Below are 11,862 nucleotides of genomic sequence, written 5' to 3'. Positions count from 1 at the left end.
TTTTATTATTCATTTTAGCTGGAGGGCGATTGCATACAACAGAAATAAATTCTTTATTGAACTTTCTCCATTAATGATTACAGCCACCGTGTTCATAAACGTAAAATTTGATTTACAAGAACGTAGCGATACATTCCACTCCACCGTCGAACAACGAAATAAGTCGTAAAGTCTATTTACGTAGAATAAAAATGCGAAGTGGCCGATCACTATATCGCGAGAATATATAATCTCGATAACATCTAATCTACCATTTTCTTTCTTAATATCGAATACAATGTATTGCGGAAACTCGGTGCTAATTTACATCCGCTACATTTCCAAGCCTTTTCCACGTGCTTTTCCCTTTTTAAATGAAATTCCATTGGACGATTCAAATTTCAAGCGCGATAGAAGGAACAAACGATTCGCTTCCTGCTACAAATATGATTAGAGTTTTGGTATCATTGATATCCGAAGATCAGCGGAAGCTGGATATGCGCGGATGTAAAGTTCGCAACTAGAACCGGGTTCGTGTTCGTCGAGCTACACTCGACTGTTTAAAAGTTACCACTGGACAAGAGAGATATAGGCGGAGGAGAAGAAGAAAGAAGATGAAGAAGTAGAAGAAGAAGGAAGCACGATGGCGGTCGTCGAGTTAGCTGGACATTTTATTTGCCGAAGCAGGAGACCGCGTTGAAAGCGCACTGTTTCCAGTAGCTGCGTTTACGCTGAAGATCCCCGATGTCCAGCTGATTCCGAAGCCGTTTCACGATTTGCTTCGTAAACAGGTAATTGATCAGAGCAGTCTCGATGCTTCCATCGTCGTCCACCAGCTGAAACACACGCTTTCGCCAGGTCTCGAAAAATCATACTCTTTATTCGAGTACATCGCGAACAGATCGAAGATTTATCGTCGATGTTGATACAAATTTCACGATTTTTCCGCCATACGAAAGAAACATTAAATTTTCGTTAAACGGAAGTTTATGATAGTCTTGCTGCCATGAATTTTTGCGGATATCGCGGTTAATCCGATATGTACATGTGAAATCTTTTTCTGACTATCTCGAGCAAACAGAGACGTCGCAAAGTTTGAAAAATAGCTTTATTACATGTATCGTGCGCTAAATCTTCGTGTTCACTCTGCGTTCACGCTGCTCAGGATTAGGCGTACACGTGCATATTTTCCTGAATGCAAAAAAAAAAAAAGAGAAAATGGAAAAGGAAAGCACTCGATCACGTAACTAGCAATCTCGAAGGAAAAATGCTTCGTGTTATTGGAACGTTGTTGGACGCGTTAAACGTCGTTATTTCTAATATCTGACTTTCGTAGCATCGACTTTTTCAGAAAGTCCAAAGCTACGTTTCGATGAACATCGATTATATGGGTCGTGCGAGAGAAACGAAACAAATTTCATTGGCCGTAATGGCGTGCATCGGAAGTCAAAAAAAAGAGGGAGAGCATTCTACCCCTGTGACGTCGTATTGACCCCGATATATTTCGCGATCTTTCGCGTTACCATCGGAAAAGCAACGTTAATGGATAATAATGCTCTGAAAGCTAACGCGGTTTTATTTACGTTCAAAAGAATTTCGTGGCGTTAGAGAACATCGGGAAATCGTTTAAAAAGTACGCGTGGATAACGGTATGGCTTCGCTGAACACGAATTTTTTTCTCTCTCGTGCGGCTCTTTTTTTTCCTTTTTAGTTGGGAAAATGTGCGCGAAATCAACGGAGCGTAAAGTCGTTGAAGCAGGATAACGCATGTATCCGATTCAGGATAGGCGGGATGCAAGTAAAACGCGATGATTGTAGTCTGAATACATAAGTAAACAAAAATATTTAAAAAGAATCGAGAAATATAGCGTGGTAAGCGCGAATAGAGCGAGAGAGAGGAGTTTGATAATCCGATACCGAAGCGTTTCTTCTCGTTTAAACGTTTGTGCGCGCTTCGAAAGATGAAATAGCAATTTGCAGGAGTGAATGATTAAAAATTAACGAACAAATGGAAAGAAAGAAGAACGCGTCTATCGCGGCAGGAGAGCGTTTAACTCGACGTTTATAAAGTTGTTGAATCAGCGTTCGCGACGGACAACCGGACGCTAAGTGAAATCGGATTGCCGTTGCCGAGCTATCGATTATCGGATCAGCCGCAAATTTATCAGCCTTCCGTCGAACGAACCACCGTTCTTTATCGCTGCTTCTCTCCGTGGCGGAGCTCGAAAAGTCGTCGCGGTATCCAGCTTTGCACGAGCCGTTTGCGAGATTAGTCGTCGCGGGCGGAAACCGGTTTTTAATATCCTGCGATTCCTTTGTAAGGACAGTTAGGCGAGACGTACGTTGACGGTCCGCCGGAAAAGATTCGCAAAGAGCTGCGTGTCGATTTCCAGCGACGCTGCAACGAATATACGCGGCTCGTGAAACTCGTCTTCCTTTGGAAAAAATCCATCGAAGAAACGTATTAGGCGAGATACCGTCGTTCGAGCCTGAGCGAACTCTGACTGCTAGAGACGACATGGGAAGGGAATCGAAGAACGAGTAACTGTATTGTTCGAGTTCCTTTTGCACGGAATGGTCTCCTTTCGAGAAATGTAAGGAATAAATTCCTATCGATGGAAGATGCCGTTATTTCGCGCGATATCTGCTCATCTCCGATGTTCATTTCCCCGTAACATACGTATGCTAATGTCGAGTTACGGGAAATTCCTCGTGCGATATAACTGCTTAAACGAATGAACCTGTTGTTGAACGAGGCATGGCGCGCGGTACGCGGTAGCTTATTTGCAATTCAAACGTGTAGATAAGAGTTACGCAACAGGACTTTGTGCGAGCGTCGCGTTTGTACTTTATACGATGGTTGTGGAAAGCCTGGATAAGGTAGCACGAATGAAACATCTTCGCGTAGCGTTTTGATTTAATACCGATGTAATGCTTCGAAGATCTTCGCGTTTTCCGTTGTACATCCTACGTTCGAGATGAACATCAGCATCGCTGAATCCCGTAATGCTGCAAACTAAACCCTTGCGCGACGTATCCACGTCACTGTCGTTGTGATTTGTAACGGACGAACAAACGCTCGGTCCCCTAATCGAGTTTAAGAGTAATATGTATAATTTCTAGAACAAGTTTCCTGAAACAACATGGCAAACTGCTGCACGTTTATAGGACGAGAGAAAAGAGCAAGGTCCCGATACATCGACAAACGTAATTTCGTTTCGCTTGGCAATTAGCTTTGTAATCCGTTGCAAAGGACATACGGTTCTTTTTTCGTTTCTCCGCACGCTTCTATCCTAACGACCCTCTTGTACTTGCAGCGGAGGAGAAATTTAATTTGTCGCTTTGAAATAGTAGCCAGTAGTAAGGGCATATTGAAATCTTAAGCTGCAGTCGTTCGTTTGGAAACGTTTAACAAAAGTCGCGTTTAACAGCGCGAATATTTCTTTTCTCCGTCGACGATTAGTTTTCTCCAGGGAATCGACGTTCTTTAACTCGTGCGAATCGTATTTGCAGTTTATCTAAGCCCGTTCAAATCTTGAAACTCGACCGATGGTTCGATCGAATTTAATCCGAGTATCTATAAACGTCCGATCGTTTAGCTGTCATCACGACGGACAAGGATGTACCGTTGTGAAAGGTGAAACGTGCAATTGGTATTATTAAATCGTAAATTCGATCGAGCCGCGTCGAAATTGTAAGACGGGATTACGAGACGCCGCACAAGTTTGTAACATTTATGCCAATTACGGAGATCGAGAATTCTTCCGTGTATAGTAAATACGCAGATATCTGGAAAGAAATTGCCGAGCGAATAACGAGCCTATCACGAATAATCGTTTGTCTGTTATCGTTTTCTAAAAAATGGAAGATATTTTCCGTAGACCGACAACGCGGAGTAATGATAATTACACGTAATATACGCACGCGATATATTATTTTTTCATAAGGAACAACCGCTTCATGCCCACTTTTACGTTCTTATTCGGCTACTGTACACAGGCTGTTACCGAACTGGCGATAGAAACCGAAAGAAGATGATCGTGAGTGGAAAAAGCAAGTCGAAAATATGGAATAAAATTTGTTTAAACGGCACTTCGTTTTTCAAGAAATCCAGTTTCAAAATTTGTCAAATGTACTTAAATTTGGCTAACAGACTAGATACGAGTAGACAACGAGCAGAAGGTTATTCTACATGCGGAAAGAAGTGAAATATATAAAATGAAATATTGAAGAAAATAAATTTTGATCGTTAAACACATTAGAAAGTCAAATTTACTTTTCTCGAGAAGGAAATGAAAAAATGTTATCCCACGTCCTTCGATTCTTTTCACACGTAGAACAACCTTCTGTCACTTATTTACTCTTGTTCAACCAGGTTTTAGCCAGGTTCGAGCATACTTGACAAATTTACGAACTCGATTTTCTCGATAACGAAGCCCCCTAGGAAAAACGTTTCCCATTTATTTTCTCGCGTAGATTCTCCTCCTCGTCGTATGTACCAGCAGTTCGGGAACATCTTGTATGTGAGTTATAATCTCGCCTAATATGTAACTATTTCTTGTTGCTGGAATTCCGGACGACAACGTGCCTTGAAACTATGCGAGTGTGCCGTGGTAAGCGGCTTTGTCTTTGACCATCCTGAGGACGTGCACGATTAAACCGTATCTATGGATTATCAGAGATAGCGTTAATTGCGCACTTAACGTCGTTTGTGTTCGAACCTGCGTGGTAACATTAACCGATGGAAATTCCGAATTAATAGAATCCGGAATTAAAATTGCCATTACAGCCACGTCACGGTACAATCACGTTCTTCGATACACGCGCCTATATATAATTCGTCGCTTTGGGATCGAAGGAAACGGGGAAAATTGAAACGATTGGAAAGTTGAGCGCGAGGAACTATCGCGAAGAAACTAAGTAGTTTCACAGCTAACAAACGCATCTCTGTCATGGCAAGACGCGACCGACTCGACAGTTTGCACAGCCTTGGAAGCGAAACTAACGTGACATTTCGCGAAACAGCTATAAATAAATTGAATTTGCCAAGCAGTCGCTTACACGCTGACATAGGGACCGAGCAACAGGTTTCTCGCTTCCTTTTCAACCACTAGCGTTTTCCACCTTTTCTGCCCTACCCATGTTTCTCGTCCGATTATCCTTTTCATTTCGGATGGCTCGACGTTGCCGTTCTTATATTCACCAACTCGCTCACGCTCGATAAAAGTTACGTCAGCAGATCTGAGTCGCGAAATTGCATTATGTTTCATTGAAATCCGGATTACAGTAGCTCACGGATGTATTCCAACATTTTTAGAAACCTTTTATCCATTAGAAAGCATTTTCAAATCTCACTAGTAACGTAACGAGACGCGGCTATCGCGATTATATCGGTGGAATTTAAAATATTTATTGGAAGTATTTAATTAATTAAAGTATTTGAGCAGTCAATTATTCGTTATATTGATAAGCTACGATATTTAGTGCGAGATCATTAGCAGCAATCGTACGTCAAGACTATCGTTCGTGTCGTATACTAATTTTTGTATAACTAACGATAAGCGTATGTTTGCAGCAAATGTCTTGTAGCTTCCATATGTATTTTCGAATTGGTACTCAAACACTACTATGAACGCTAATGTTTCGTTATAGCGACAGCAAAGGTTCAAAAGCTTTCGTACTATTTCGAATATATTCAGAGAAGATTTTTCTGGTGCGTATTCGAATATTTTCGTGAACCACTGCAACTACTCGCAGATTTCAAATTAGAAGTAATCGACTTTGATCTGAATTTCGTCGGATTGTAAAATCGGAGACTTAGCTCGAAGTAAGCTAGGATAAAGGTTTCGAAGAGTAACGTTTTAGTCTCCGACATCGTTCGGAAATTGTGAAAATTTCATTATCGATCGTTGAGTGAACCTTTCGTTGGTCAAGGATAGGACCGATTATTAACATTCTCTTGGAGCCCCCTGGAAATATCGAATATATCGAATACGTGGAGGGCAACACTTGGCATAATAAGAGGAGTCCTTCGTATTGAAAAAAGGACGGTTTGCTGTCACTGTCGCTATTCGTGTGCCTGGTGTGCGAAACGAGTATGCGACAGAACGGTATTCATTTGTATTGACGCGCGTGACTGTAATATAAATCGTTGCCTCTTTACCAAGCTACATCTTCTCTCTTTTGTACGATCTCCCCACGAGGAAATTGTTTGCTCGGTGTAAAATTCTCATTTCCTATTTATGGTAATTATTTACAAAACGGACGACCTCGTTGCTTTCAACGAGCTTGAAACATGTTGTCAGAATGAACATTTTGAACGATTTTTCTCTATACACGTTACCATCGTTCGCTCGGATGTAATAATCAAGCGCAAGATATTTGCAAAAAGTTTCAGATCAATTTATGGCACCGTTACGCTTCGTTTAGGCAAAAAGCATAGCCTAACGCATTTTCGACAAACGTTTCCAACTCGATTCGGGAAGAAAAATCAATGGATTAGGTTTGGGTCAGATAATAAATTAGTATTCCACCGCTGTGAAGCGGCCAATAACGCTGCTATGAAATAAGTTCAGGTATTGAATAATAAAACAGATAAAATTCATATATTAAGTTTTATATTGTATTATTATTATTCGAAGCTGGAAACGCTTTTAGTCATGATATTGAAAAAAGTGACCGTTCGATGATCAAAATTAAGCAGTCGACGAAACAGAAACTTTTGCGAATATCTCGGAAACTAAAGCCGAGCGACGGTAACACGTAGAGGAAGAGATTGTCCACGATATTGACTTTGATAACATATTTCAAGATTATTGAAATCAGTCGATCCGCTTTGTAAATAATTATCCTAATTATTTATTTATTTATTATCAGGGACAAATAGATTAACCACGATATCGCGATGTGAAAGTTACGTGTACCGATTACTCGATCGCATTTGTCTGATTAATCGACGAAGAAATTAATTTGGAAGCGGAGAGAAGCCGCTGTTAAATGATGCAGTGAAATAGTTTCAAAGTGCGGTTAACCGATCGAAATGCGTCATCCGTCGACCGCAAATAACGTCGCGTTCATGGCGAGATCATGAGAAAAAAAGAAGGAAAGGAAGGAGAAGAAATGGAAGAGTACGGTGGTGCGACTTAAAAGGAATATAAAAAGCTGAAAGCGAGCGCGCAAAACCGATTGACACACCGTACGTGCAAATTTAAGTCTTCGGATAGGACTTTTTTGTTCAGTTCCATATTTTTTGTACGGCATCGAAACGAGTTCCAGGGGAGTGTTGCCGTCCTTCTCGCGGATAAAATCGAGGACAACGCAAGGTGAGAGGGTAACGAGGCACATTTGTCATCGCTCGAGTGTCGCAGCGAGTACGGACGCGGTATTCTCTCGTCTAGCGTGAGGTTGCAGCTTGTTATAAACGATATTTTCTTTCATTTATGCATCTCTATTTTAAAAACAAGTTTACGTGATTAGTTAGCAAGCTAACAAGCAAGATCGATCGCGATCACCGATAAAAACATCAATTATACTGGGCGTGTATCATTTTTTTCTTTTCGTAGGGGGCGGATTTTGTTACTTACGTCTACCTCGTTTAAAAGTCTCTCTTTGTCAGCGGCTGGAAGGGCTATCGACAAGTCGATCAACACCATCAGGACCATGGCCAGAAATATGACAGTTCGTAGCGACGACATGATATATCTCTGTCCTGCAACAAAAACCTGGTTAATCCGGCTAATTGAAAGGACTATAGTTGTTGCAAGTATTAAATCAAACGCTTCTAACGATCGACTCGTTAACGACTATTTTCTCCAACACGTAGCCAAAGTTAACGCTGATCTTGGTTGACCTTTCGAACAGTTTAAACAGATCATTAAACAGATATCGTTTGAAGATCGATAATGAACTTACGGTATCGGACGGAAGAAAATTTCCAAGCTATACGAAGAAAGTACAAATGGCATTTGTCGGTGCACGTTGTGGAAGAAAAGCTCTATGGCGCTTTACTCTATGAAAATCATATGTTTATCGCGAATCGAAGAATCTGGCGATGACGCGAACCTATTTCTGTTAATAAGAAGCAACGATGCATACGCCGTCGAACTTTTCTCGATACGTATGACGATAGCGTGCAAGTAACGAGCGTTCGTATCACCCCATAGGAAGCTCTAAAAGTATCTAACGACGGCTTCGTGTGTTGATTACGTTTCAGAAAATCGAACGATTGCATCTTCGACAACGTCGAAGGGTCAAAGGCTCGTCGATACGCCAGGTGATTTAAAATCTCGATCAAAGACAGTGTTCGACTGCCGTGGAAGCGCCTTTTATAAAATTAAAATCAACGTCTGGTCTATTTTCGCAACGTTCCCAACGACCGATCGGTGAAGAATATATACACATAAATATGTATAATAATCCTTAATTAATTCCATTTTCTAAATGCGAGCAACGCGATTTTTCTCCAAAGTAGAATTTTATACCGTGAAAATGGAGAATGCGTTTTACGCGTTTTTCCACAGCCTTATCTATTAGAAAATATTTCTACCAACGTGGAGCGGCGGTAGCTCTGTCAAGAACGATCATCCATCTTTCGTGCGTAAGAAGAAGAACATCTTCTATTTCGTAGTAATTTATTTAGAGGAAGCAGGCAAGCAAGCAAGATAAAGACAGTGGAGTTTATATGGCAGCGAGTTCTGATTGGTAAAACGAATGAGATCGATCGTTGATGGAATATTTTACTCGGTGTCAAAATAGGTTGGTCAGAAAACCACTGTCAGTTGGTTTTATTTATTTGGGCCTGACAAGGGGGACGCTTTCGTCGGTACAGCCGACAGTTCGATTCTGCTTGATGAGCACCGACAGCCGCTCTAGCTGTCGTTGACAGAACGATAACTCAACGGAGGAAATATCGAGAGTGATACGGTGCCTCCGTTTAAAAATACACGCGCTGCTGAGTGAAGTATCGTGATGCGATTTGCGCGATTAATTAAATATCGAAATACCGATCGGAATGTCTAGAGATGCACAGGATGTCCTATTTTCATCTGTAAATACAACTCGGGGAAGAAGTAACTTAATGTATATAAAGGTCAGCGTTATTCTTTAAATAGAATCATAGTATTTTGAATGCATCAAACGATCCATTTCAGTATTCTCTGTGAAAAGATAAATCTACCTATGTCGAAAAACTATTAGTCTAGCAGGTATATCGTATCTTATTTTATAAAGCTTTTATGAAACGTGTCTATGAAAAAGAAGGGAAATAGATACAAAAGTTAACGCCTTGCGACTTTTCTCTATCTACGGAAAAGCTAATTACACCAAGATCATGTTTCGAATATATATATATACGCATATATATGTCGAGTGATTTTAACGGAATATATAACGACGCTCCGTTCTTTCTTTAAATTTGTTGCATCGTTTCGTATTGAACTCGCGTGCGTTGCCGTAGAAGGAAGGTAAAAGACGAGAACAATGAGATCCGATAATTACGTGCTTGTTGCAATGAGTTAGGAAACGTTGGAGAGTACCGTTTGTTTTCGGAGACAAGACAAGGCAATGACGGGTAATTGCACTCCTCCCTGGGCAACAGGTTTTCCTCGACTCTGTCTAATGCGTGAATTACAGGAACGAACGCTTCGAACTTTACGATATCTCCGGAAAAGTGCCTTTCCGCGCCTGATTATTTCTTAGAGCTTTCGAAGCTCCGTACTCCGAGATATCGAAAATTTCAAAGGCATTTGTGCTCTTTTTCGAATCAACTGAATAGATCGCTCCACTTTAGGCGCGATCGAATGAAATGACTCAGTCTGCGAGATTACAATAAAGCGAAATGGAACGTTTGTACACATTGTTAGAGAAAAACGTTCGTAATATTCCGAATGAACCATTACGCGTAGTGACGGACATTTCACGATAATTTTCATTCAAGTGTCAAAGGCATTATAGCAGTCGTGGATGGGAGAACGTAATCGCGATTGTTTCGGAATAAATTATTGTGCCGTCAATAAGTTACGTAAAACGTTTTAAGCGCGACTTCCCTTACACGCGGTCTTCTATTTTCGCGATTATGCCAAAGGAATCACGACTCACCGATTTTGAATTGATCCAACAAAGATGAGGTGTACGATAGACTTTAGCGAAACGTAACGGTCGAGGTAACTGAGACGAATGAAACGACGCGACACGAAACTCAAACTTCCAACATGCAGAATTTCCAAAACGCATCTGGTCGAAGAATTACGTTATTTAAATTCGATCGCGATTCGTGCGTGAAACGCATATGGTTATCTGTACGTATGAAGCGTGACAAAAGAAGAAAAAGAAAGTAACAGCGATTGGGCGACGATTGATGAAAATGAAAAGGACGAATGAAAAAGTAAAGTACCTTGTGGAAGCAGTTCCAGAAATTCGAGATGCGATCCGAGGGTAGTCGGTGTCAGTGGGGCGGTTGTTTTTGGTGAGCAGCTGCGAGAATCGGTGCTTCAGCGGCAGAGTGACTGAGCTTGCAAGCACGCGACCACTTTATATCCGAGACAGGGACTGGGTCGGCGGCGTTGGTGGTGGAAACGCTGGGGGTGGAAAACCCACCCCGAGCCACTCTTTCGACGATCACGCGTTCCACCGACGATTCGACGATATTTCGACGCCTGTACAGCAGCTTTTCGAAGCTCCGTCCCACAGGACACCTACCTGTCCCCCACGATACCCATCCTTCCCCCACCCTAGCCTACTCACCGTACCAGGTTACACCGATTAAAGGATTAATTCGATGAATGCACGATTCTCGAAGTAATTCCCTCCCTTTCTCGCAAGCTCGCTCCGCAAGAATCTACTAATCGCGGCAAAACAAAAGAGAAGGTATTTTTGAACGTAAAAAGGCCATTTATTAAAATACGGGCTTATCAAAGCACTTTGATTCTTTGCGTTAACCGTTTCCTACTTTACTCTAGCGGAAGGGAACGTTGTTCAAAGGAAGAGCAAGGAGAAATGTTGGTTGTTCGCAGGCGAGCATCGACGTGACGTGCAAATAGCCATAATTATCTCGATTCTCAAAAGAGACCATAAAGTAGAGAACGATCGGCAAAATATATCGTGCTTTCACTTTCGAATAACTTTAGAGCATATTTCACTATCGTTGACTAATCGTTTCGAGCGATACATTTCATGAGACCAACTAAACTTGAGAAGCTAGTATCGCTTCGGCGCGGCAAACTTTAGCGCAGTGGCCTTTTCGTTTCGGATGTTATAAGTTTGAAAACTCCACACTTGAAGATTTAGGGTAAATTCTTGTTGAAACAAATTCAAACGAGAGGAAAACTTAACGTGGAACGGACGGCAGCCTCGATTCGTTGCGATTACGAATATGATAATTTTAAGAGACAAGGGTGGCGTGACATTTTTCAACGCGTGCAGGGATCCACTGTCAGTCTGACGGACGGACAGAATTGCGGGACAATGCGGCAGCTGGGTTGGAAATTCGCGGTGGCAAGAGCCAGGAATGTCTCATCCCCCAAAATATGCCAAACGGTATGCCCGGTCGACGTACCACAGGCCTGACTCTTGCCACGAGATCACGTTTGTCCTTCCCTATCCCTTCATCTATTATTCGGTTGTGTTATAACGTGTTCGGTGTTTGCTCCGTGTAATACGCATCGGTTTTACGCGTTCAATGGATTCCTGCTGTAATCGAGCTGCTACCGTCGCGTTTTCATGTAACGAGATCGCGTCTCACCATCAACAGTGTCCTACTCTCCTTGACCGTTCGCTCGTCCAAATTCCGTCGTTTTTCTTTTATTCGCAGTCAGGTTATAGATGGAAACCGATGATTTTCGTGCGGTCGAGCTGCAGCTACGTAACGACGTTAATTTTTCATGCGAA

General features: G+C 41.8%; 1 long non-coding RNA gene across 1 annotated transcript; it reads right to left on the bottom strand.

Moving 5' to 3' along the window:
* Positions 1-677: 677 nt before the first annotated feature.
* On the bottom strand, positions 678-10,386 carry LOC138190163 (uncharacterized). Its single transcript, XR_011176209.1, has 3 exons — positions 10,370-10,386; positions 7,569-7,687; positions 678-815 (listed from the first exon to the last, which is right to left on the bottom strand). It is a non-coding gene; the product is annotated as an uncharacterized LOC138190163 (long non-coding RNA).
* Between the last annotated feature and the right edge of the window lie 1,476 nt (positions 10,387-11,862).

The sequence above is a fragment of the Bombus flavifrons genome, chromosome 3, assembly GCF_040668555.2.
Source record: "Bombus flavifrons isolate JBK064 chromosome 3, iyBomFlav1_principal, whole genome shotgun sequence".
Lineage (NCBI taxonomy): Eukaryota > Metazoa > Arthropoda > Insecta > Hymenoptera > Apidae > Bombus > Bombus flavifrons.
This window is presented reverse-complemented; position numbering and strand designations above follow the sequence as displayed.